Below are 24,917 nucleotides of genomic sequence, written 5' to 3'. Positions count from 1 at the left end.
TGGTTAATCCCAAGGTAGATTTGTTTCTCCATACTACCCCCCCCCCCCCCCCCCCCCCAATGAAATAGGGTGGGGCCACATAGGGACTAAATGTTTTACGTGAGAATTATAGAGATGCACTGTTAAAAACAACAGAAGGTCCATGATTAATCGTAGTGCTATATAAATATCTACAGGTGCTAAAAGTCAGGACCCGGGGAAGTTAAAAGTCGGGACGTGGGGTAGTTAAAAGTTAGGACCCGGGGTAGTTCAGGACCCAGGGTAGTTAAAAGGCAGGACCTGGGGTTAAGATCCTGGGTAATTAAAAATAAGGACCCGGGGTAGCTAAAAGTCAAGACCCTCGGTTGTTAAAAGTCAGGATCCGGGGTAATTAAAAGTCAGGATCCGGAGTAGTTAAAAGTCAGGATCCGGGGTAGTTAAAAATCAGGACCACGGGTGTAAGGTGAGACGGTCAGAGACCACAATAAGAGGTAAGAGTTTTTCATGGGAATATTTAGAAAACTTCTCCTATCAAGCCGCCTATGACGCAATAGTGTCATTGCTTTAGCCGCTGAAAAGCTACAGTGCTTTCGAGTTGAAAAAATTTTTAAAAACGCATTCGCTCACAATTTTTTTTCCATTGTTATACATTATGTCACCTCACCCTGGGAAGTTCTCATAAAAGATGACACATTTTGACCATTGAATTGGGAGCAGAAACAACTGAAAAATTACGAAGAATATTGGGTAAAATATTTCCAAAAGGTTAACATTCTTAATTTTAAATCTATAGTTAGATTTTCGTTCGAATTGAATGAAATAGTGGGTTGTCCTTAGGAAATAGCAGAGAGGGGTCATTTGAGGGGTACTCTACATCGTCTTGATGGCTGACTTCCTTTTAAAACATGGATGAAAATATAAATATCAGCAATATTTGCCTATTCATTTAAAAAAATCATTGCATAGCTCAGTAGATTAGCACGTCGACTGCTGAACTGTAGATTGCGGGTTCGAGTCCCGCAGGGTTCATAAACTTTCCTCAGATTGGTATCAACTAAAACTGCATTGTTTGACTAAATAAACTAGATTTCAAAGATTTTAATTTCAAAATATTGTACATATCCTCCAGTTCACCCACATCAAATTTCTCTGGTGCAGCATACCTCCTTAATTATAGGCACATTGAAATTTTGGGGGAAAATCGCTGTAGAAATGTAGGGGATACCCTCATCCCCTGATTCTACATGCCTGCTCTTAGGCAGATCTGTTCTGATCACAGGCAATTGCATCGCTTGGGGTCGAATTTACTATACAAAGACTCTTTATATAGTAAATTCGACCCCAAGCGATCCAATTGCCTGTGGTTCTGATACGATAGGGTAGGTAACAATGACACGGTATGTAACAACGACACGGTATGTAACAATGACACGGTATGCATCAATGACACAGTATGTAACAACGACACACCGCCGCGGTGGCCGAGAGGTTAGGGCGTTTGCCCCGCATGCGGTAGGCCGGGCTTCGAATCCCAGCCGCGACAGACCCAAGTCGTTAAAACGGGTAGTGATAGTTCCATCGTCAAACGCTCGGCATCAGGTGTGCAGGTCACCGGTCCTCGGAGATGAACTTAAAAACGGATGTCCCGTGTCACAGTAGGTGTGGCATGCTAAAGAACCCCACTGCTCAATGGCTGTAAGCGCCGAGCATAGGCCTAAATTTGAAGCCCTTCATCGGTCTTGGTGACGTCTCCATATGAATAAAAAAATCTCGAGCGACACATTAAGCAAGATGCAATCCATCAATGTAACAACAACACGATATGTAACAACGACATGTATATAAGAACAACATGGTATGTAACAACAACACGGTATGTAACAACGACACGGTATGTAAAAATGACACGGTATGTAACAATGACACAGTATGTAAAAATGACACGGTATGTAACAATGACACGGTATGTAACAATGACACGGTATGTAACAACGACACGGTATGTAACAATGACACGGTATGTAACAACGACATGGTATGTAACAACGACACTGTATGTAACAATGACACGGTATGTAACAACGACACTGTATGTAACAATGACACGGTGTGTAACAATGACATAGTATGTAACAATGACACGGTATGTAACAATGACACGGTGTGTAACAATGACACAGTATGCAACAATGACATGGTATGTAACAATGACATGGTATGTAACAATGACACGGTATGTAACAACGACACGGCATTTAACAATGACACGGTATGTAACAAAGACACGGTATGTAACAATGACACGGTATGTAACAACGACACGGTATGTAACAATGACACGGTGTGTAACAACGACATGGTATGTAACAACGACACTGTATGTAACAATGACACGGTATGTAACAACGACACGGTATGTAACAATGACACGGTGTGTAACAATGACATAGTATGTAACAATGACACGGTATGTAACAATGACACGGTGTGTAACAATGACACAGTATGTAACAATGACATGGTATGTAACAATGACATGGTATGTAACAATGACACGGTATGTAACAACGACACGGTATGTAACAACGACACGGTATGTAACAATGACACAGTATGTAACAATGACACACCGCCGCGGTGGCCGAGAGGTTAGAGCGTTCGCCCCGCATGCGGTAGGCCGGGCTTCGAATCCTGACCGCGACATACCCAAGTCGTTAAAACGGGTAGTGATAGTTCCATCGTCAAACGCTCGGCACCAGGTGTGAATGTCACGGGTCCTCGGAGATGACCTTAAAAACGGATGTCCCTTGTCACAGTAGGTGTGGCACGCTAAAGAACCCTCACTGCTCAATGGCCGTAAGCGCCGAGCATAGGCCTAAATTTGAAGCCCTTCACCGGTCTTGGTGACGTCTGCATATGAGTGAAAAATTCTCGAGCGAGACGTTAAGCAAGATACAATCAATCTAACAACAACACGATATGTAACAATGATACGGTATGTCACAAGGACACTGTATGTAACAACGAAACAATATTTAACTACGACACGCTATGTAACAAGGACATGCTATGTAACAATGACACGCTATGTAACAAGGACACGCTATGTAACAGTGACACGGTTTGTAACAACGATACGCTATGTAACAAAGACAAAACATGTAACAATGACACGGTGTTCTGTAACAATGAGACGGTACGTAACAAGGAGACGGTTAGTAACAATGACACGGTATGCAACAATGACACGATATGTAACAACGACACGGTATGTAACAACGAGGTGAATGGCTAACACTATTTTATTGATTTATTTTTGCTGTAAAATGTCGCCATTTGTGGTGCGCTTTGTAACAAATAGTTACATATCGAGCGGGGACTGTACCCTTATAACTTTGTGTGCCTTTCGTGTAAATCCACATCCAACATGTTCAGGACAATACTAAGATTACAGAAATACTTGTATATTTCTGGGATGCGGAGGTTTTGTGGTTTGTGTTTAAAATTCATTATGGTAGTGCATATCAGGTAGCTCATCCTCGGGCCTCTCTCTCTCTCTCTCTCTCTCTCTCTCATATATGGACTGAACTAGTGAGTTTTGATTCGTGTGTGCGGTCAACGTTGCGCCAGAAAATGAAAACTGGAGAGAGAGAAAGAGGCATACTGCTCTCATTGTAGACATATTCTCTCACTCTCCTTTCGTTGACCTGAAATACCCGACACGAAATGTGTACTTCCCACCGTAGAAAACCACGGCGATCCTCCGTGTTCCACGGTGTGTGCTTTTTGCCGATACACACAGCTTCCAGGAGCTTTGCTGTGGCCAGGGGCACCTTGTAGAAGGTGTTAAAATGTGCTGCAGGCTAAATACTCATGATAAAGATGGAATTATTAAAAAGAAAATAGCAACACCCTCATATGTATATTGTCTTTAAGAATCTTGAGATAAAAATTCCAACGATATCATATTACGTTTTGAGAAAACAAGGTTTTGAAAATTTTCCTTATAATTTTCTAACCACCCTTTCTTCATTAAAATATTCTTAAATACACTGTGTAATGGTAGTGCGTGCTGAAGGCAATTCCTGTTTTTGAATGTATATTAGTATATTCCGTAAATGAAATCATACAACATGCAATAGGGATTTTCAATAATTAACAGTTTTGCTCTCTCTCTCTCTCTCTCTCTCTCTCTCTCTGACAAAAGCAGTGTTTAAGGTACATAATTACTTCTATGATATTGTAATAGCATGCATCTTTCAAATTAACTTCATTTATTATAGATATTAGGCCAATATCGATTATTTAGAAATTGGAATTCATTTACTATACAATCCATAAAAGCAAAAATTCAAACCAGCAATTGGTTGTTGTTTTTTTAAATCACGATTTAATTACATGTACATTCGACCGAGACTGACGTTCAATGTACTGTGATAGAGTTCTTCATAAGAAAAAAAAAATGTTCATCGGGAGTGTCTGGATAATACAATGATTTATGTATAGCAGGCATACTCCATGCAAAATCCTACAGTCTTTGCCACAATAGAACTTTAAAATAACGGTTAGCTAGTTCGGATATTTGAAATTAACAGATTTTTTTACTTCTTGCGAAAAGTTTGAAATATATTGGGTTGGCGCGATATCAGATCTAGTCTAAGATCACGGGTATCTTGTGCCGACCCAATATATTTCACACTTTGCAAGAAGTCAAACAAATACCCGGGTTAGCTGACAACCCAATTGTCTATTGAGGCGGAAAACCCTTCGAATTTATATGAGATTATAAGTTATACATAGGTCATTGTTATAGTCAAATACATGTATATAGTCCCTCTAACCCGACGAACATTTTTCTTCTTCTGATTTTAAGAAAACTACCGAATGACGAAATATGATCAAACTGCAGATTGAACTTTATAGAGTCTCTTGCTAACATTACTTATATTTTTCTAGGCGTCAGAATGGGTATGTTGCTGGTTAATTGGTTTAAACTTATTGACATGCAATAAGATAACAACAACAATGGTGCTTAAACTGTCGGATTATCAAAACCTTTAATTGTGCACACGTGTGTGAGGCGGCTGTTAGTCTTCATTCGCTCAAACTGTCTGAATTTCAATTTCGTCAATCGTGCAGTGGGTAGGTCGCTACATGGATGAATTCTTAACTTTGAAGCTTACATATTTCGCCCCCTCCGATTTCACGTGCATGGAATCAATATTTAAAACTTTGGTGTCAAATGCAACTAGTACATATACACTATCGATTATCAATGTTTTTGATTTCTATATGAACTCATTTTAATTAGAAGCATAAAATAATAAAAGCAGTACTGAATCTATAACATTATCAGAGAGAGAGAGAGAGAGAGAGAGAGAGAGAGAGAGAGAGAGAGAGAGAGAACTTAACATTTTCACCCCAAACCCTTAAAATTTTGTGTGATTTTATTAGTTTTACCTTATTCGAAATGTTAGAAAATAGTAAAAATGACTAAATAGGAGACATATTTCAAGCCTTATATAATCTGTAAAATCTAAGACTTCTCATGAAATTGTGCCCCTACTAACCACCAGTCCTGGATCCGCCCCTGGTTTATATAGAGGCCCTAGTCTAACCCCAACATACAGGTGGGCATAAAGTACATGTATTACGCAGCCATGAAAAACATTCACCGAGACTAATTAAATCAGTCATCGACATTAAATCTGATAATAACTTCGATTTCAAATGAAATGATTCGGAAATTTTATATTCAACAACTTGTAGATACTTTGATAGAAAACATTTTTTTTTTTGGATTAGAACCCAAAACAAAGAAGAAACGCAATTATGCCATTGATTTTCTCTATTGTGTGTTTTCGTCCTTTAATGAAAGTATAGTTAAGTAATTGTAGATACACTGCTCAATTCAAGAGTCATTCAGATTAAATCTCGTCATTATAACAAATTTAAAAAGAAAGGCAGAAATATTTCATGAAGCCTTTAACTCAATCATTACTTGATGGTATGGTGACAATTTCATTGACGTATACCAATTCATGTCGGTCAGAAAGAAAAAGAGCACGTCCGCGTTATCGAAATTCAGAAAACAAAACGCTGAGAATGAAGTAGTAAATAGCACATCAACTGAACTAAGTAGAAAAACGATGAAAACATTTCTGGAGACCTTTAATTCAATCATTCATTGATCAAATCGAATAGGCACATTTAAAGAGAATCGTCATTTTATTGAATTTTTAAATTTTACAAATACAAGTAAAATAAAAATAAAAATGCATAAACCTAAGACAAACTCAATCTTCAATGATATTTGATAAATCAATTAATTCACTCGCAAAGATGTGATTTGCATTTATTTGACAAACCATTCCATCTGTACTTTAACAAATTGTTAGATTTAAAATTCGTGTAACTGATGCAAGGTGAAGATAACGAACAGTGATCAATCTCATAACTCCTACAAGCAATACAAAATAGATAGTTGGGCAAACACGGACCCCTGGACACACCAGAGGTGGGATCAGGTGCCTAGGAGGAGTCATTGATATCATTGTGCTGGTAATTGTTTTTAAGTTTTTGTAATGCTCCCTGTCATACGGACAGCCTTCTTGCTGAAGTTGGCGTGTCATACAGACAGTAACCTTCTGGTTGAAGTTGATGTGTCCTTGCGCGGTGCCAGGGATCTATATCAGTGTTTATACAGGGACAGCTAAAAGTACTGAAGGAAAAACCGAAGAAAATGTAATAAACAGAACGCACTGCCTCATAACCGCCCTTAACCGCAATTTCTGGATCCGCCTCTGACCACTACACTAAATTTTGATAAATTGCATTTAGTTATATACACACTTAGCACAGGGGCATATTATCTGCTCTGTTCTCTATCATAATAAATGTGTGTTATGATGAGATGTCCCTGTGGTTCATTAGTCTACCTGTAATATAATTATAAGTAAAGATATTACTGTGGTTCATTTGTCTACCTGTAATATAATCATAAGATAAGATCTCCCCGTGGTTCATTACTCTACCTGTAATATAATTATAAGATAAGATGTCCCCGTGGTTCATTAGTCTACCTGTAATTTAATTATAAGTAAAGATGTTACAGTGGTTCATTAGTCTACCTGTAATATAAATATAAGATAAGATGTCCCCGTGGTTCATTAGTCTATCTGTAATATAATTATAAGTAAAGATGTTACTGTGGTTCATTAGTCTATCTGTAATATAATTATAAGTAAAGATGTTACTGTAGTTCATTAGTCTACCTGTAATATAATTATAAGATAAGATGTCCCCGTGGTCCATTAGTCTACCTGTAATATAATTATAAGATAAGATGTCCCCGTGGTCCATTAGTCTACCTGTAATATAATTATAAGGTAAGATGTCCCCGTGGTTCATTAGTCTATCTGTAATATAATTATAAGTAAAGATGTTACAGTGGTTCATTAGTCTACCTGTAATAAAATTATAAGATAAGATGTCCCCGTGGTCCATTAGTCTACCTGTAATATAATTATAAGATAAGATGTCACTGTGGTTCATTAGTCTATCTGTAATATAATTATAAGTAAAGATGTTACTGTGGTTCATTAGTCTACCTGTAATATAATTATAAGATAAGATGTCCCCGTGGTCCATTAGTCTACCTGTAATATAATTATAAGATAAGATGTCCCCGTGGTTCATTAGTCTATCTGTAATATAATTATAAGTAAAGATGTTACAGTGGTTCATTAGTCTACCTGTAATATAATTATAAGATAAGATGTCCCCGTGGTTCATTAGTCTACCTGTAATATAATTATAAGTAAAGATGTCACTGTGGTTCATTAGTCTATCTGTAATATAATTATAAGATAAGATGTTACTGTGGGTCATTAGTCTATCTGTAATATAATTATAAGTAAAGATGTTACTGTGGTTCATTAGTCTACCTGTAATATAATTATAAGATAAGATGTTACTGTGGGTCATTAGTCTACCTGTAATATAATTATAAGTAAAGATGTTACTGTGGGTCATTAGTCTATCTGTAATATAATTATAAGTAAAGATGTTACTGTGGGTCATTAGTCTACCTGTAATATAATTATAAGTAAAGATGTTACTGTGGGTCATTAGTCTATCTGTAATATAATTATAAGTAAAGATGTTACAGTGGTTCATTAGTCTACCTGTAATATAATTATAAGATAAGATGTCCCCGTGGTTCATTAGTCTATCTGTAATATAATTATAAGATAAGATGTTACTGTGGGTCATTAGTCTATCTGTAATATAATTATAAGTAAAGATGTTACTGTGGGTCATTAGTCTACCTGTAATATAATTATAAGTAAAGATGTTACTGTGGTTCATTAGTCTACCTGTAATATAATTAACCAAATCATAGAGATTAAATTGTATACTGATCGTGTATTTTCATAGCACGTGCTTTTTAAAGCATAAAATATATAATTAATGTATTTTCATAAATAACTATGCGAGTCTAAATATTTATAATATTTCGCCTCAGGGCAAGCTTCGACCAAAAGTCTGAGAAAGGGAGATGGGGTGGCTTTGATTTTATTTGTGAGCACTTGTGAATTAAAATAAAACGACATATCTTTTATCAACAAAATCAACCACAGATAGATGGGCAGACAAACAAATGGACTGGTGGTTCCACTATACCTTCTTCTAAACTAATGCGGCAGCTTTTGTGAAAGAACAGATAATTGAAATGACCAGTACAATGAAGCTGGAAGAAAACATCCGTAAATTGAATCATTTTCCCTTGAATGTTAATAAATCTTGAAAAAAAAAAATGACAGCTTCAGTATATATACATAATGATAATATAACCAAATTTTAGTGTGAATCAAATGTACATGTATCTGTTTATTGATTTTTGAAATATGCGCTGGGAAGGGACAACAACCTCTCAAAATGAAATAAAAAATATCCATAATTTATTTAAATTTTGTGTTTCAATGTTTCCATATTACAAGAACCAATCAACCAGAAAACACAGATCTGATGTAAATGCGAAGACTAAAGACATATCGTACCCCCACCTGGATTTTCAATGCGTGATACAAATACCTTTAAAAGAAGACAAAGACTCGCATGCAGCGATTTAATCTTTAAAGCTAAACGTTCATACTACAAGAACATGTTTGTCTAACAATGTCTGAAGCTAATTATTTCAATAACAATAATGCATTATATCAATATCACTCGTTTAGAAAAAACGAGATGGTATTGTTTATGTTCAAAACTGCCATGAACTTTAACAGACAATTTGTATCGAGTGATCTTTAAAATATTTGCGTCAATGTTTTGTTCTGGTTGGTTGTAAAAAATTCTTAACATGGAAGTTTAAATTATGAGAATTTGTATGATGCAAAGAAAACCCACGAATGCGAAAAATCTAATTTCCTTTAATGGGTAGTTTTTATCTCCAACCTAAATGCAACATACGATATGATCATCAGCTAAGAGTTCGTTTGATCGACAGCAGACCTATAAATAATGTCCAACGTCAGGTTTATCGCCCTGCCCCTAATAAGTCTGGCCCAGCGGGTGTTTAATGTCGTGAATTGTTCAAATTTACCCCGAAGGGAATGTATTAGTTATTCAGCAATGTATCTTATATCGAGCATTTTATCAATCACATCGTATTGAGGTTGGATGTGTTCATCTACTGTAATTCGTCTTCTTTCGACTCTATTCGCTCGAGTCTCCTTTCAGTTTAAGATACCCCCCTCCCTCGCTAATATCAACGCTTGGGTCCCCTGTGATGAGAGTTTATGAAAGTGGTATACTTTTACACATTTTGATGATCTGAAAACCTGTGTCCCCCGTCATACAGCACTGCTCGTCCGAGCAAGTACAACAGAGTTGTCTCCCGTTCTCCTCACAACTCTAACACAGAGCAAACACTAGTTTACCGTTTCTGTGGTAACACAGGGAGTTGCGGTTCCTGGGGGGGTATTTGACCTTAGGTATTCCAAAGTATTCTCTAATGCTATTGCAATTTCGAGTTATGACTTGTGGGTGTTTAGCAGATATATTTACGATATTTATTGAAGGAAAGTTAGAAAGAACACATATCTAAATATTGTGATTCCCCGCTATATTGCCCCCTGTTATAATGTCACGCCCGCATATCGCCAAAAAAGTCCAAAGTCCCGTTTTCCTTGCTATGTAAAACCCCGTTATAACGCCATCCCCCGCATACCGCCATCCGCCAACCTATTTACAGGTACGATTTGGTCAATTACCGTTATAATATCACCCCCGCTAATTATCGCCAATTAACGGCAGGAAAGTTTCAGTGAGCAGACTTAACCAATTATCCGCCGTTAATCCTCCAGGTATCAAAGTTTGGAGCAGATAATAAGTTACGTAAACGATAATCATATGCATCTGAGTTCAAATATGCAGTAATTTTTTTTTAAATCTGAGAATGGCGGACACACCGAAATCTAATAGCACATTGATGTAGGAGATAAAATTTGTTTAATTTCTTATGACAGCTGTACACACACACACCCTCCCCCGATATAATGCCACCCCCGTTATAATGCCAACATTGCCGAGGTAAAAATGCTGACGTTATAACGGGGGATCACTGTAATAGATTCCCACACTTTCTTCAATGTTGCGGCATTCGTGCCCCCCTAAAATGGCGTCTCCGTGATCAAGTTGGTTTTGGACGTCTAATAAGGCAACCTCGCCGTTTTCGCGCAGCAACTGTTCAAATTCGTGGTCTCATATTGTGAGGAGCGTTACCCCAAGATATTTTTTTTTTTTTTAATGTGAAGGCAAATAATTCATCTAAGGACTGGTTTGTGTCGTGGACTGTGATGCGGAGTTTATCAGACTGAGAGTAACACGTGGGACATCCGTACAACAGGCAGTGTTTGTTTCTCTTCAAATTTTTCCGTCTAATTTGTATTTTGAATCGGGAAAGTTGTTGTTTTCTCTCAAGTAAAGCATGTTTTATATAATTCGGAAGTACCTTATTTCCCTTTTTTTGTGTTTTTCCATTACTCACTCTAACCGTGTAATAAATATCTTGCTGAATTGATGTCAATGATATTCAGCAGACAGGACCTGTGCTATTGCATTAATTAATCTCTATGATATCCGGTAGACATGACCTGTGATATCAGATTAATTGATTTCTATGATATCCGGTAGACATGACCTGTGATATCAGATTAATTGATTTCTATGATATTCGGTAGACAGGACAAGTGATATCGGATTAATTGATATCTATAATATCCGGTAGACATGACCTGTGATATCAGATTAATTGATTTCCATGATATCCGGCAGACAGGACCAGTGATATCGGATTAATTGATTTCTATGATATCCGGTAGACATGACCTGTGATATCGGATTAATTGAACTCTATGATATCCGGCAGACAGGATCTGTGTTATCGGACTACCTTTGTATTGATCTGTATGATATCCGGCAGACAGGATGTATGCTATCGGATTATCTTTGTATTCTTCCTTCTCATCTTACTATGTACCCATCTCTTCCCGGGGATGTTCAATTAGATCACTTCATGAGTCTTCATCCTGAAGCCTAGCTACCATCAGCAGGTTCGTGGTTATGTGTGTGGGATACGTGATGATTGAACTCGGAACATTGATAGAGTTCCGAATTAAAACACAATATCACAAATTTCACAATTTATTATAATCCAAACGTTATATGAAAGGTAGAGATAACGAACAGTTATCAATGTCATAACTCTTATAAGCAATACAAAATAAATAGTTGGGCAAACACGGATCCTGTATAAATATCCCATGTGCATACCAAAAAATAAAATCTTAATTTTTAGAACTATTCTTGGAAACTCACACATCATTCAACTTTGACAGATCCGTTGACTTGCACTTTAAATTAAGCAATAAAATAAGCTAAACAAAATTGGAAAATGAGGAGAAAACTCTATGGCATTAATTTACAATGGGAAAATGAGTGAGAGACAAGCATAACCAAATTAAAGAAACGCAATTCCAAGATCTGACCATAAATTTCATATCTGGTGGAGACCAACTTCCTCTGCCACCGCGAAACAGGAAAGAGGTGTTAAAGCTGAAAATTGCTATCGTGTGTGTAAAGGCTTTCACAAGAAAGGTCAAACTAAAATACTTAGATTTTAACTATAGATTTTAAAATATACACACCAAGTGTGAAAGGAAAAATCAGAAGCGTAAAATAAATATCTTTAGAAACCCTACATTTACATCAACAGAATTGAAATTTCAGCAGCTTCAGTGTCACCAATACGTACCGAGGTAAAGCGTTCTGTGTTGTAGCAGAGAACGCTGTTCATTTTAATGTCATATTTGAAAAAAACAACTGTCCTCATAAATTCCGAGTGCTTAACAAAGGAGCAATAACTACTTATTTCTACGTCATTGTTTGTTTAATTTCAACTCGTCATCGTGAAAGGCGGTTGTCGGTAGCACGCATTTTCAAACAAAACATACAAGGAAATATCGTGTAATAAAACAAACCATGGATTTGCAATTTGAACATTGAGCAAGCATCTCACTACTTGTGCTCTGTCCTGTTTTTCTATTGTTGTTACAGTGTTTCTAAGTTATTTGCTATCTTCTAGTTTCTGTTGGCGTCACGTAAGATTAATTCAGATTGGTAAGAAGTTCTTGCTTTATTAGATGAACATATATAAGGAAAAAACCCACATTTTAATGATATGTGTTTTATCGAGGAATGCCTCTATTGCTCAATCACGTGAAAGGTGAAGATAACGACCAGTGATCAATCTCACATCTTCTATAAGTAATGCAGAATAGAGTTTGGCAAACACGGATCCTTGGATGTGCCAGAGGTGGATACCAGGTGCCTAGGATGAGTAAGCATGCCCTGTCGACCGCTCACACCCGCCGAGAGCCCTATATCTTAATCAAGCAAACGGAACTATCCGTAGCCTCGCCGCAACAAACCTAGTGTAGTAGGGCCCCTACTTGGCAGTCTGCACTATAAATCTACACCATCGTCGTTATCTGAAGTCAAAATCAGTGTGCTAAGAACGGCCTAACAATCCGTGTGAAACACATCACACAGCATTTGACACAATGATAGTTTGTATTGACAAACTAGATCGTTATAGCAACCATAACATTTACGAAATGCTGACTTTAGACCTTCATTGTGATAAGTCACATGATACCCTTTGGGCAAGTTTTTGATTTTGCACTTAATGACCCGGACAACCCTCGGGCTGAGCTCTACTCGTCGAGACCCTCATTTTGATATTCTATACGATATCTTTCGGACGACTGTTTATTTTTGCAATTAAAAGCCCCGGATTACGATGCTGAAATGAAAGAACTCTAAATGATAATAATGAAATACATCACAAAATGTTTCTATTTCTTCTTTAATGTTGGGAAGTTGAGTTGATGTAAGATATATATATGTATAGTACAGTAAACGCACATGGAACGGAAACATAAAACCATGTATAAGAGAAATTGAAAACATTCATACAAGATCTTTGGGATCGGATCTTAAATCCCCATCTGATAAAATGTACACGTGAATTCTACCGTCGATGTGTGGAGGAGACCACTACTGTTTGAAGGTTATTCCATTTAACGGCTAATACACAGAGATTCATGAACAGACTAGTGCATTATTATATCTACTACAGTGTTGTATCCTCTCTTTGTCAATGTGTACATCTCTTTGTGTATTACAGGGGATATTCAAATCTATACGTCGTTCCACATATTCCACATAATCCCACTCATTAAATATATAAACATAATCCCACTCATTGAATTTTTACACATAATCCCACTCATTAAATTTTAACACATAATCCCACTCATTAAATATATAAACACAATCCCACCTATTAAATATATAAACATAATCCCACTCATTAAATATATAAACATAATCCCACCCATTAAATATATAAACATAATCCCACCCATTAAATATATAAACATAATCCCACTCATTAAATATATAAACATAATCCCACTCATTAAATATATAAACATAATCCCACTCATTAAATATATAAACATAATCCCACCCATTAAATATATAAACATAATCCCACCCATTAAATATATAAACATAATCCCACTCATTAAATATATAAACATAATCCCACTCATTAAATTTTTACACATAATCCCACCCATTAAATATATAAACATAATCCCACTCATTAAATATATAAACATAATCCCACCCATTAAATATATAAACATAATCCCACCCATTAAATTTTTACACATAATCCCACACATTGAATTTTTACAGATAATCCCACTTATTGAATTTTTTTTTTTACACATAATCCAACTCTTTAATGTTTTACTCAAAACCCCACTCATTGAATTTTTAAACATTTTCCCACTCATTGAATTTTTACACATAATCCACATAATCACACCCATTAAATTTTTACACATAATCCCACTCATTAAATTTTTACACATAATCCAACTCATTGAATTTTTACACATAATCCAACTCATTGAATTTTTACACATAATCCAACTCATTGAATTTTACACATAAGCCCACTCATTAAATTTACAAGGATCCATAACCAGACTAGTGTATTATTTTGTATGTCGATGTGTACATCACTCTGTCTGTTACAGTATACTATTACAGACTTGTACCCGCTCTCTGTTTATCGATGTGTACATCTCTCTGTCTGTGACAGTATACTACTACAGACTTGTACCCGCTCTCTGTTTATCGATGTGTACATCTCTCTGTCTGTGACAGTATACTACTACAGACTTGTACCCGCTCTCTGTTTATCGATGTGTACATCTCTCTGTCTGTGACAGTATACTACTACAGACTTGTACCCGCTCTCTGTTTATCGATGTGTACATCTCTCTGTCTGTGACAGTATACTACTACAGACTTGTACCCACTCTCTGTATGTCGATGTGTACAACTCTCTGTCTGTTACAGTATACTACTACAGACTTGTACCCGCTCTCTGTATGTCGATGTGTACATCTCTCTGTTACAGTATACTACTACAGACTTGTACCCACTCTCTGTATGTCGATGTGTACAACTCTCTGTCTGTTACAGTATACTACTACATACTTGTACCCGCTCTCTGTATGTCGATGTGTACATCTCTCTGTTACAGTATACTACTACAGACTTGTACCCACTCTCTGTATGTCGATGTGTACATCTCTCTGTTACAGTATACTACTACAGACTTGTACCCGCTCTCTGTATGTCGATGTGTACATCTCTCTGTTACATTATACTACTACAGACTTGTACCCGCTCTCTGTATGTCGATGTGTACATCTCTCTGTTACAGTATACTACTACAGACTTGTACCCGCTCTCTGTATGTCGATGTGTACATCTCTCTGTTACAGTATACTACTACAGACTTGTACCCGCTCTCTGTATGTCGATGTGTACATCTCTCTGTTACAGTATACTACTACAGACTTGTACCCGCTCTCTATGTCGATGTGTACATCTCTCTGTTACAGTATACTACTACAGACTTGTACCCGCTCTCTGTATGTCGATGTGTACATCTCTCTGTCTGTTACAGTAAAATACTACAGACATGTACCCGCTCTCTGTATGTCGATGTGTACATCTCTCTGTTACAGTATACTACTACAGACTTGTACCCGCTCTCTGTATGTCGATGTGTACATCTCTCTGTTACAGTATACTACTACAGACTTGTATCCGCTCTCTGTATGTCGATGTGTACATCTCTCTGTATGTTACAGTATACTACTACAGACTTGTACCCGCTCTCTTTATGTCGATGTGTACATCTCTCTGTTACAGTATACTACTACAGACTTGTACCCGCTCTCTGTATGTCGATGTGTACATCTCTCTGTTACAGTATACTACTACAGACTTGTACCCGCTCTCTGTATGTCGATGTGTACATCTCTCTGTTACAGTATACTACTACAGACTTGTACCCGCTCTCTGTATGTCGATGTGTACATCTCTCTGTTACAGTATACTACTACAGACTTGTATCCGCTCTCTGTATGTCGATGTGTACATCTCTCTGTTACAGTATACTAGTACATACTTGTACCCGCTCTCTGTATGTCGATGTGTATATCTCTCTGTTACAGTATACTACTACAGACTTGTACCCGCTCTCTGTATGTCGATGTGTACATCTCTCTGTTACAGTATACTACTACAGACTTGTACCCGCTCTCTGTATGTTGATGTGTACATCTCTCTGTTACAGTATACTACTACAGACTTGTACCCGCTCTCTGTATGTCGATGTGTACATCTCTCTGTTACAGTATACTACTACAGACTTGTACCCGCTCTCTGTATGTCGATGTGTACATCTCTCTGTTACAGTATACTACTACAGACTTGTACCCGCTCTCTGTATGTCGATGTGTATATCTCTCTGTTACAGTATACGACTACAGACTTGTACCCGCTCTCTGTATGTCGATGTGTACTTCTCTCTGTATGTTACAGTATACTACTACAGACTTGTACCTACTCTCTGTATGTCGATGTTTACATCTCTCTGTTACAGTATACTACTACAGACTTGTACCCGCTCTCTGTATGTCGATGTGTACATCTCTCTGTTACAGTATACTACTACAGACTTGTACCCGCTCTCTGTATGTCGATGTGTACATCTCTCTGTTACAGTATACTACTACAGACTTGTACCCGCTCTCTGTATGTTGATGTGTACATCTCTCTGTTTGTTACAGTATACTACTACAGACTTGTACCCGCTCTCTGTATGTCGATGTGTACATCTCTCTGTCTGTTACAGTATACTACTACAGACTTTTATGTTCTAATTCGACCAGTCTCAAACGAACATAAAATATTTACTACCTGATTCAAAATCATAACAACACTTTTTATGGGTAATTGCTCCAAGACTTGCACATTTATTCATAAGTACATATATCACACGATCTGCCTCACTGCCTTGAGGAATAATATCTTCAATATCTACAATGACATACAACTATATATATATATATATATATATATATATATATATATATATATATACCTTCTTTGTAACAAATATTTGTATCATGTACATTATAAACCTGTATGATAATATACATTACAACACAATAGCAATGTGTATGTAGAGGGTGGGTGGGTGGGTGTACAGCGTGTGAACAGCGCAAAGTCTTGAGCTCGAATGACTGAGAAACAGAACCTGCTAATCATGCTCTACATAACCGGTCTTACTGGTATGACACGCCTGAATTCCTTTACAAACTATAAATAGCAACCACGTGTTCGACGTAACAGGTTAGATTTATCAACCTGCAATAAATATGTGTACCCGCTCTCTCTAAGTCGATGTGTACGTCTCAATGTCTGTAACAGGTGAGATTTAAATCTTTACGTCGTTCCCCATAATCTCACTCATTAAATGTTTACACATGAGTAAACAATTTTACTACGATAGGCATGATCCAACGATGATCACTGCTGCATACAGGTTTTATGAATGCGCCGTTTTAAAAGTCCCAGATCGGGACCTACTTAGATACTGGTGTAATTACTGAAATATTTATAAATATAGAACACTTTTCATTGAATTCAATCTTTAGTGATAAAATGACAGTAATGAATATCCCTTTTAGGAGGAATAACACACCAGAGAAATTTAAGGAGGAATAACACACCAGAGAAATTTAAGGAGGAATAACACACCAGAGAAATTTAAGGAGGAATATTGAATTGATTGATTGATTGAATATTGTTTAACGTCCCTCTGAAGAATATTTCACTCATATGGAAACGTCACCACTGATGGAGAACGACTGCAAAATTTAAGTCTATGTTCGGCGCTTACGGCCTTTGAGCAGGGAGGGATCTTTATCGTGCCACACCTGCTGTGACACGGGACCTCGGTTTTTACGGTCTCATACGAAGGACCGCCCCATTTAGTCACCTCTTACGACAAGCAAGGGGGCACTAAGGACCTATTTTAACCTGGATCCCCATGGGATTAAGGAGGAATAACACACCAGAGAAATTTAAGGAGGAATACCACACAGAGAAATTGATGGAGGAATAACACCTCAGAGAAAATTAAGGAAGAATACCACAAAAAGAAAATTAAGATTGGATAACACACCAGAGAAATTTAAGGAGGAATAACACACCTGAGGAATATAAGGATGAACAACACACTAGGACAATTCTATATAATAATATAATATGAAAAGTTAAACATATGTACAGCTGAAAACTATCAAATTTACTTAATTTATTCAAAACATGCAATTTTAACAGAAAGTAATATTTACAAAATTAAAATCCTGCTGGACAACACATAAGCAGTTGATGCGTTAACCGTTGGAGCTACCCAGGTAGGCAATCAGGATTAAAAGGAATTTGCAAGTTTTGATGTCACAAGTGTAACGTGTAGCGGTCATTCTGCCAAGTGCTGATCTCGCCCGACATTGCTTAACTTCCGTGATCAAGAGAGATAGACTCCACCACATCACTAGAGAAGCTTATTAACTAGCGAGGCAGTTACACACGTACATGTATTCATATTTCCATTCATGTTTGAAAGGGAAGTCAGCCATTATGACGATGTTGTGAACATCCTTAAACACTAAATTCCATTTAAAATATATTCTTTGCCCCTTGACCCCACCACTGTTTGACTGTTTCATGTGTACTATTTAATTGGCTGGTCTTCTCAACCCAAATCGTCTCGTGGGGATCCGTGTTAGAATATGTCCCGAGTAACCCCTTGTTTGTCGTAAGAACGACTAAATGGGGCGGTCCTTCGGATGAGGCCGCAAAAACAGAGATCCCGTGACACAGCAGGTGTGGCACGATAAAGATCCCTCCCTGCTCAATGGCCATAAGCACCGAGCATAGGCCTAAATGTTGCAGCCCTTCACCTGCAGTGGTGACGTCTCCATATGAGTGAAATATTCTTGAGAGAGACGTTAGACGTTAAACAATAATCAATGAATCAATCAATCTAAAATCAGACTGTTCGTTCTAAATAACGTTAAAATGTAGACAATACAGTACACGACACGAGTTTTATGCGTGTTCCACGCAACGCGGTGGAACAAATTTGCCCCAAACACCGTGGACCTTTAAAATTGTCGGCACCTTTGAAGTCCTATTTTTCCGCGCGAGCTAGACATTGAAGTTCACGGAGGATCTCCGTGGATGCCACCGCGCATCTCCGTGGATGTCACCTGTACCTCCGTCGATGCCACCGTGTACCTCCGTGTGATAAAACAAAGAAATAATTTCCGAAATATTCACCCAAAAAACCTTTTCGCTTGGCCAGCATGCATGCCCCATCCCATTAATTATTTAGAAATTAGCTATCAATCATTCAATTCTTGTAATTGTTGTTTAATGATACGTTGGTGTTTTCGGTACGTATCCGTATGTAGACTTCCCTGCAGACGTTCACATGTACATATATATAGCTGACCTTAATCACATATTCCTAATTACAATGAAAACTTTACGTAAAAATAAACCATTGCTTATGGTACACATTTCTTTGAGCTGCTATTTATCAAATTGACATTACTGGTATGTGATTGTCGTTGTTCATGACCCTTCTTTTATTTGGTGAAATTGTGCTGCACGTGCCGTGAAACAATGTACCGACGAGTGGTAGGAATAACACAATCATGTTTACATTGTATATGAATTTCATTATGTACTCAACTGTGAAGCAATGTGAGCAAAGAATCAAATTTTTATCACCTAAACAAATAAATATTAAAAATATCTTTACTTTTAAAAAAACCTTTAGAAAACTTCGTACTTTCATTAAGAAAATAATAAAATAAAATGTGCTCCCCTACCTATAATGCCCATACATGTATTATTTATTAAATGTATATATAAAAGCCTTTTGTCTTTATATTTTTGTACACCATTGCATAATGGTGATGAGATCCAATAAATTGAATTAAGTACATGTAGTCTTGGAATATCACAAAGTATACAGTTGACAACGATTGAAATAAAAATGCAGACGTTTTCTCGTTTATTCAGTAACTCAATAACTAATTGCGCGTCTTCTGAATGAAAGTTGTAAAACAAACGTACTAGGTTTTGGTCAGTTATAACATAATACAGGGGTAAAATTCATCTAATCTCCGCTAGCAATGGGTTTTGAGTCAACTGTGCCTTCGTGGACGAATAATCTCGGCTAGCGAAGATGGAAAAAAAAAGCCTAAATAGTCCGCTTGCATTAACATGTATTATGAAGGTGAAATCGAAGAATTATCCAGTAAATCCAATGATGTTGCATTATGTATAGCATGTATTTATTTTATTTTTGACTGAGAGGGAGATAGACAGCTAAGCACGTAACATCGTTTTAGAAGAAGGGGGACGGGGGCTCATTCATTAGTCCTAACCCGGACCAGCCGAAAAATTTAACATGTAAAGAAAACGAAATGGGAAATAAGAATGAAAGGGGATGAATAATTAATCAGAAAGAAATTATACTTTCAAGATTTATACTGAACGTATTAAACTTCCCGTATCTGCATACATTCATGAATATTATAATCAATGATTACCACTTGAATTCTCTCTCTCTCTCTCTCTCTCGCTTTCATTATCTAATGCATCTAAAGATTAAATTAAAGATTTTAATAATCGATAGCGTATATGAATAAAAGCAAATAATCGTTAAGTCATTTCTGCTTATATTGATATTAGTTGTTTTTTTTTCATGAACTAGTTGCATTTGACACCGAGGATTTACATCCTTAAATATTGATTACAAGCACATAGAATCGGAGAGAGTGTACTTTGAAAACTTGAAAGTTAAAAGGATTTAGCAGTGTAGCTGATAGCGACCTACCCACTGCATGATTTAAGAAATTGAAGTCGGAAGGGGAAATTGAGACAGTTTCAGACTACTACGCCCCCCCCCCCACCCACACACACACATGCTCCCAATTTATGGTTTTCGTAATCGGACAATTTAAGCCATTTTTGTTGTTATTTTATTACTTGTCAAGAATTTTACACAACTTAACCGACAACATACCCCTTTTGATACATTGGAAAATATAAGTAATGTTAGCACGAGGCTCTATAAAGTTCAATCTGCAGTTTGGTCATACTTCGTCATTCAATAACTTACTCAAAATTAAAAAAAAATGTTTGTCGGGTTAGCGGTACTATGATGTATGACTATAACAATGACCTGTGTATAACTTGTACATTCCATGCAAATTCGAAGGGGTTTTCTCCTCAGTAGAACAATGGGGGTCAGCTAATCCGTGTATTTGAAATCAACAGAAGTGCTTAGCTTCTGGCGGAAAGTGTGAAATATATTGGGTCGGCGCAAGATACCCGTGATCTTAGACTAGATCTGATATCGCGCCGACCCAATATATTTCACACTTTTCATGAAAAGTCAAAACCCAGATTAGCTAACCGTAATTTAGTTATACTGTGACAAAGACCCTAGGAATTTGCATGGTATATACTTATCATACAAAAATCATTGCATTATCCAGACACTCCCGATGAACTTTTTTTTTTATGAAAACCTCTATCAAAGTACATCGAACATAAGTCTCGGTCAAATGTAATTAACTCGGGATTTTAAAAATGAATCATTCGATGGTTTGTATTTTTGCTTCTATTAATTACGTAATAAATTAATTCCAATTTGTTAATCATCGACAATGCTCTGATTTCTATATTGGATCAAGTTATATTTGTCAAGATGCATATCAACACAATATGATGGAAGTAATTAGGTTAAACAGCGCATTTGTCAGAGAGAGAGAGAGAGAGAGAGAGAGAGAGAGAGAGAGAACATCGGTAATTATTAAATATCCCTATCACATGTTGTACATGTATGTTTTTCATTTACTGAATATACTAATTCGCATTCAAAACAGGAATTGCCTGCAAGTATACATTATTTAAACATAGAATTTAAGAATATTTTAATGAAGAAAGAAGACTAAAAGAAAAAAATTCAAAACCAGGTTTTCTTAAAAACATAATATATAGTGTTTGGTATCGTTGGAATTGGCTCAAAATGCTGAAAAACAATATAAGTATCAGGGGGGAAAATATTGACATTTTTTTCTTTTCTTAAAATTCCACCCTTATCTTGATTATTTGGCCTGCGGCACATTTTCCCATCTCCCGCAAGGCGCCCGTGGCCAGAACAAAACTCTTAGCAGCTGTGTGTATTCGCAAATAACACACACCGTGGAACACAGAGGACACGGTGTATCTCCGTGGATTTTCCACCGTGGTCTTTCCACGGTGGGGTGTATAAAACTCGTGTCGTGTACTGTACATACGGCTTTCAGATTTTGGAACGCAGTTCGCAGTTCACTATTCGCAATTCAATAGTGAACTGCATTCCAGAACGCAGTTCGCAATTCAAATTTCTATATGCATAAAACATGACCACACTGGAATTATAAGGATGGGGTGTCAGTTACCAACCCTAAACACTGTGAAGAAATGGTGATGTTACTCTCTCTAGTTACGGAGATTCGCCCCTCCAATTTTATGCATATTGCGTTACACTTAGTCTAAGTGAATAAACATCGGGTTCGGAATCATCGAAGACCCCTACCCTGGGGACTGAAATTTTAGGGGTAGGGCATTAGTGGTCCTCTCCCACCACTATGAAGAAATGGTGATGTTACTCCCTCTAGTTACGAAGGTCCACCCCTTAAATTTGTATGCATAATGCTTTACACTAAGTGAATAAACATCGGGTTCGGAATCATCGAAGACCCCTACCCAGGGAAGTGAAATTTTAGGAGAAGGGTGTTAGTGATCCTCTCCCACTACTTTGAAGAAATTGTGATGTTACTCTCTCTAGTTACAGAGATCCGCCCTTCCAATTTTTATGCATAATGCTTTACACTAAGTGAATAAACATCGGGTTCGGAATCATCGAAGACCCCTACCCTGAGGACTGAAATTTTTGTGGTAGTGTATTAGTGGTCCTCTCCCACCACTGTGAAGAAATGGTTTTGTTACTCTCTCTAGTTACGAAGATCCGCCCCTCCAATATTTATGCATAATACATTACACTTAGTGAATAAACATCGGGATCGGAATCATCGAAGACCCCTACCCCGGGAACTGAAATTTTTGTAGTAGGGTATTAGTGGTCCTCTCCCACCACTGTGAAGAAATGGTGATGTTACTCTCTCTAGCTACGGAGATCCGCCCCTCCAAATTTTATGCATAACGCATTACACTTAGTGAATATACATCGAGTTCGCAATCATCGAAGACCCCTACCCCAGGGACTGAAATTTTGGTGGTAGCGTATTAGTGATCCTCTCCCACCACTGTGAAGAAATGGTGATGTTACTCTGTCTAGTTACGGAGATCCGACCTTCCGATGTTGATGCATAATGTATAACACTTAGTGAATAAACATCGGGTTCGGAATCATCGAAGAACCCAACCCCGGGGACTGAAACTCTTGTAATAGGGTATTAGTGGTCCTTTCCCACCACTGTGAAGAAATGGTGATGTTACTCTCTCTAGTTACGGAGGACCGCCCATCCAATTTTTATGCATAACGCATTACAATTAGTGAATAAACATCGAGTTCGGAATCATCGAAGACCCCTACCCCGGGGACTGAAATTTTGATGGTAGGGTATTAGTGGTCCTCTCCCACCACTGTGAAGAAATGGTGATGTTACTCTCTCTAGTTACGGAAATACGTCCCTCCAATTTTTATGCATAACGCATTACAATTAGTGAATAAACATCGGGTTCGGAATCATCGAAGACCCCTACCCCGGGAACTGAAATATTGGTGGTAGGGTATTAGTGGTCCTCTCCCACCACTGAAGAAATGGTGATGTTTCTCTCTCTAGTTACAGAGATCCGTCCCTCCAATTTTTATGCATAACGCATTACACCTAGTGAATAAACATCGGGTTCGGAATCATCGAAGACCCCTACCCCGGGGACTGAAATTTTTGCAGTAGGGTATTAGTGATCCTCTCCCACCACTGTGAAGAAATGGTGATGTTACTTTCTCTAGTTACGGAGATCCGCCCCTCCAATATTTATGCATAATGCAAAACTCTTAGTGAATAAACATCGGGTTCGGAATCATCGAAGACCCCTACCCCGGGGACTGAAATTTTGGTGGTTGGGTATTAGTGGTCCTCTCCCACCACTGTGAAGAAATGGTGGTGTTACTCTCTCTAGTTACGGAGATCCGCCCCTCCAATGTTCATGCTTAATGCAAAACACTTAGTGAATAAACATCGGGTTCGGAACCATTAAAGACCCCAACCCCGGGGACTGATATTTTTGAAATAGGGTATTAGTGGTCCTCTCCCACCACTGTGAAGAAATGGTGATGTTACTCTCTCTAGTTACGGAGATCCGTCCCTCCAATGTTTATGCATAACGCATTACACTTAGTGATTAAACATCGGGTTTGGAATCATCGAAGACCCTTACCCTGAGGACTGAAATTTTTGTAGTAGGGTATTAGTGGTCCTTTCCCACCACTGTGAAGAAATGGTGATGTTACTCTCTCTAGTTACGGAGATCCGTCCCTCCAATTTTTATGCATAACGCATTACACTTAGTGAATAAACATCGGGTTCGGAATTATCGAAGACCCCTACCCCGGGAACTGAAACTTTGGTGGTAGGGTATTAGTGGTCCTCTCCCACCACTGTGAAAAAATGGTGATGTTACTCTCTCTAGTTACGGAGATCCGCCATTCTAAGTTTTATGCATAACGCATTACACCTAGTGAATAAACATCGGGTTCGGAATCATCGAAGACCCCTACCCCGGGGACTGAAATTTTGGTGGTAGGGTATTAGTGGTCCTTTCCCACCACTGTGAAGAAA

At 37.6% G+C, this 24,917-nt stretch overlaps 1 protein-coding gene across 1 annotated transcript in view; it reads right to left on the bottom strand.

Annotated features, from left to right (window-relative positions):
• The window catches only part of LOC125657452 (uncharacterized), a 228,610-nt gene that overhangs the window by 7,098 nt on the left and 196,595 nt on the right, over positions 1 to 24,917 (bottom strand). The window lies entirely within an intron of this gene.

This window comes from Ostrea edulis, chromosome 8 (assembly GCF_947568905.1).
Source record: "Ostrea edulis chromosome 8, xbOstEdul1.1, whole genome shotgun sequence".
NCBI lineage: Eukaryota > Metazoa > Mollusca > Bivalvia > Ostreida > Ostreidae > Ostrea > Ostrea edulis.
Note: the sequence above shows the minus strand (reverse complement) of the source record. Positions and strands in the feature narration are given on the sequence as shown.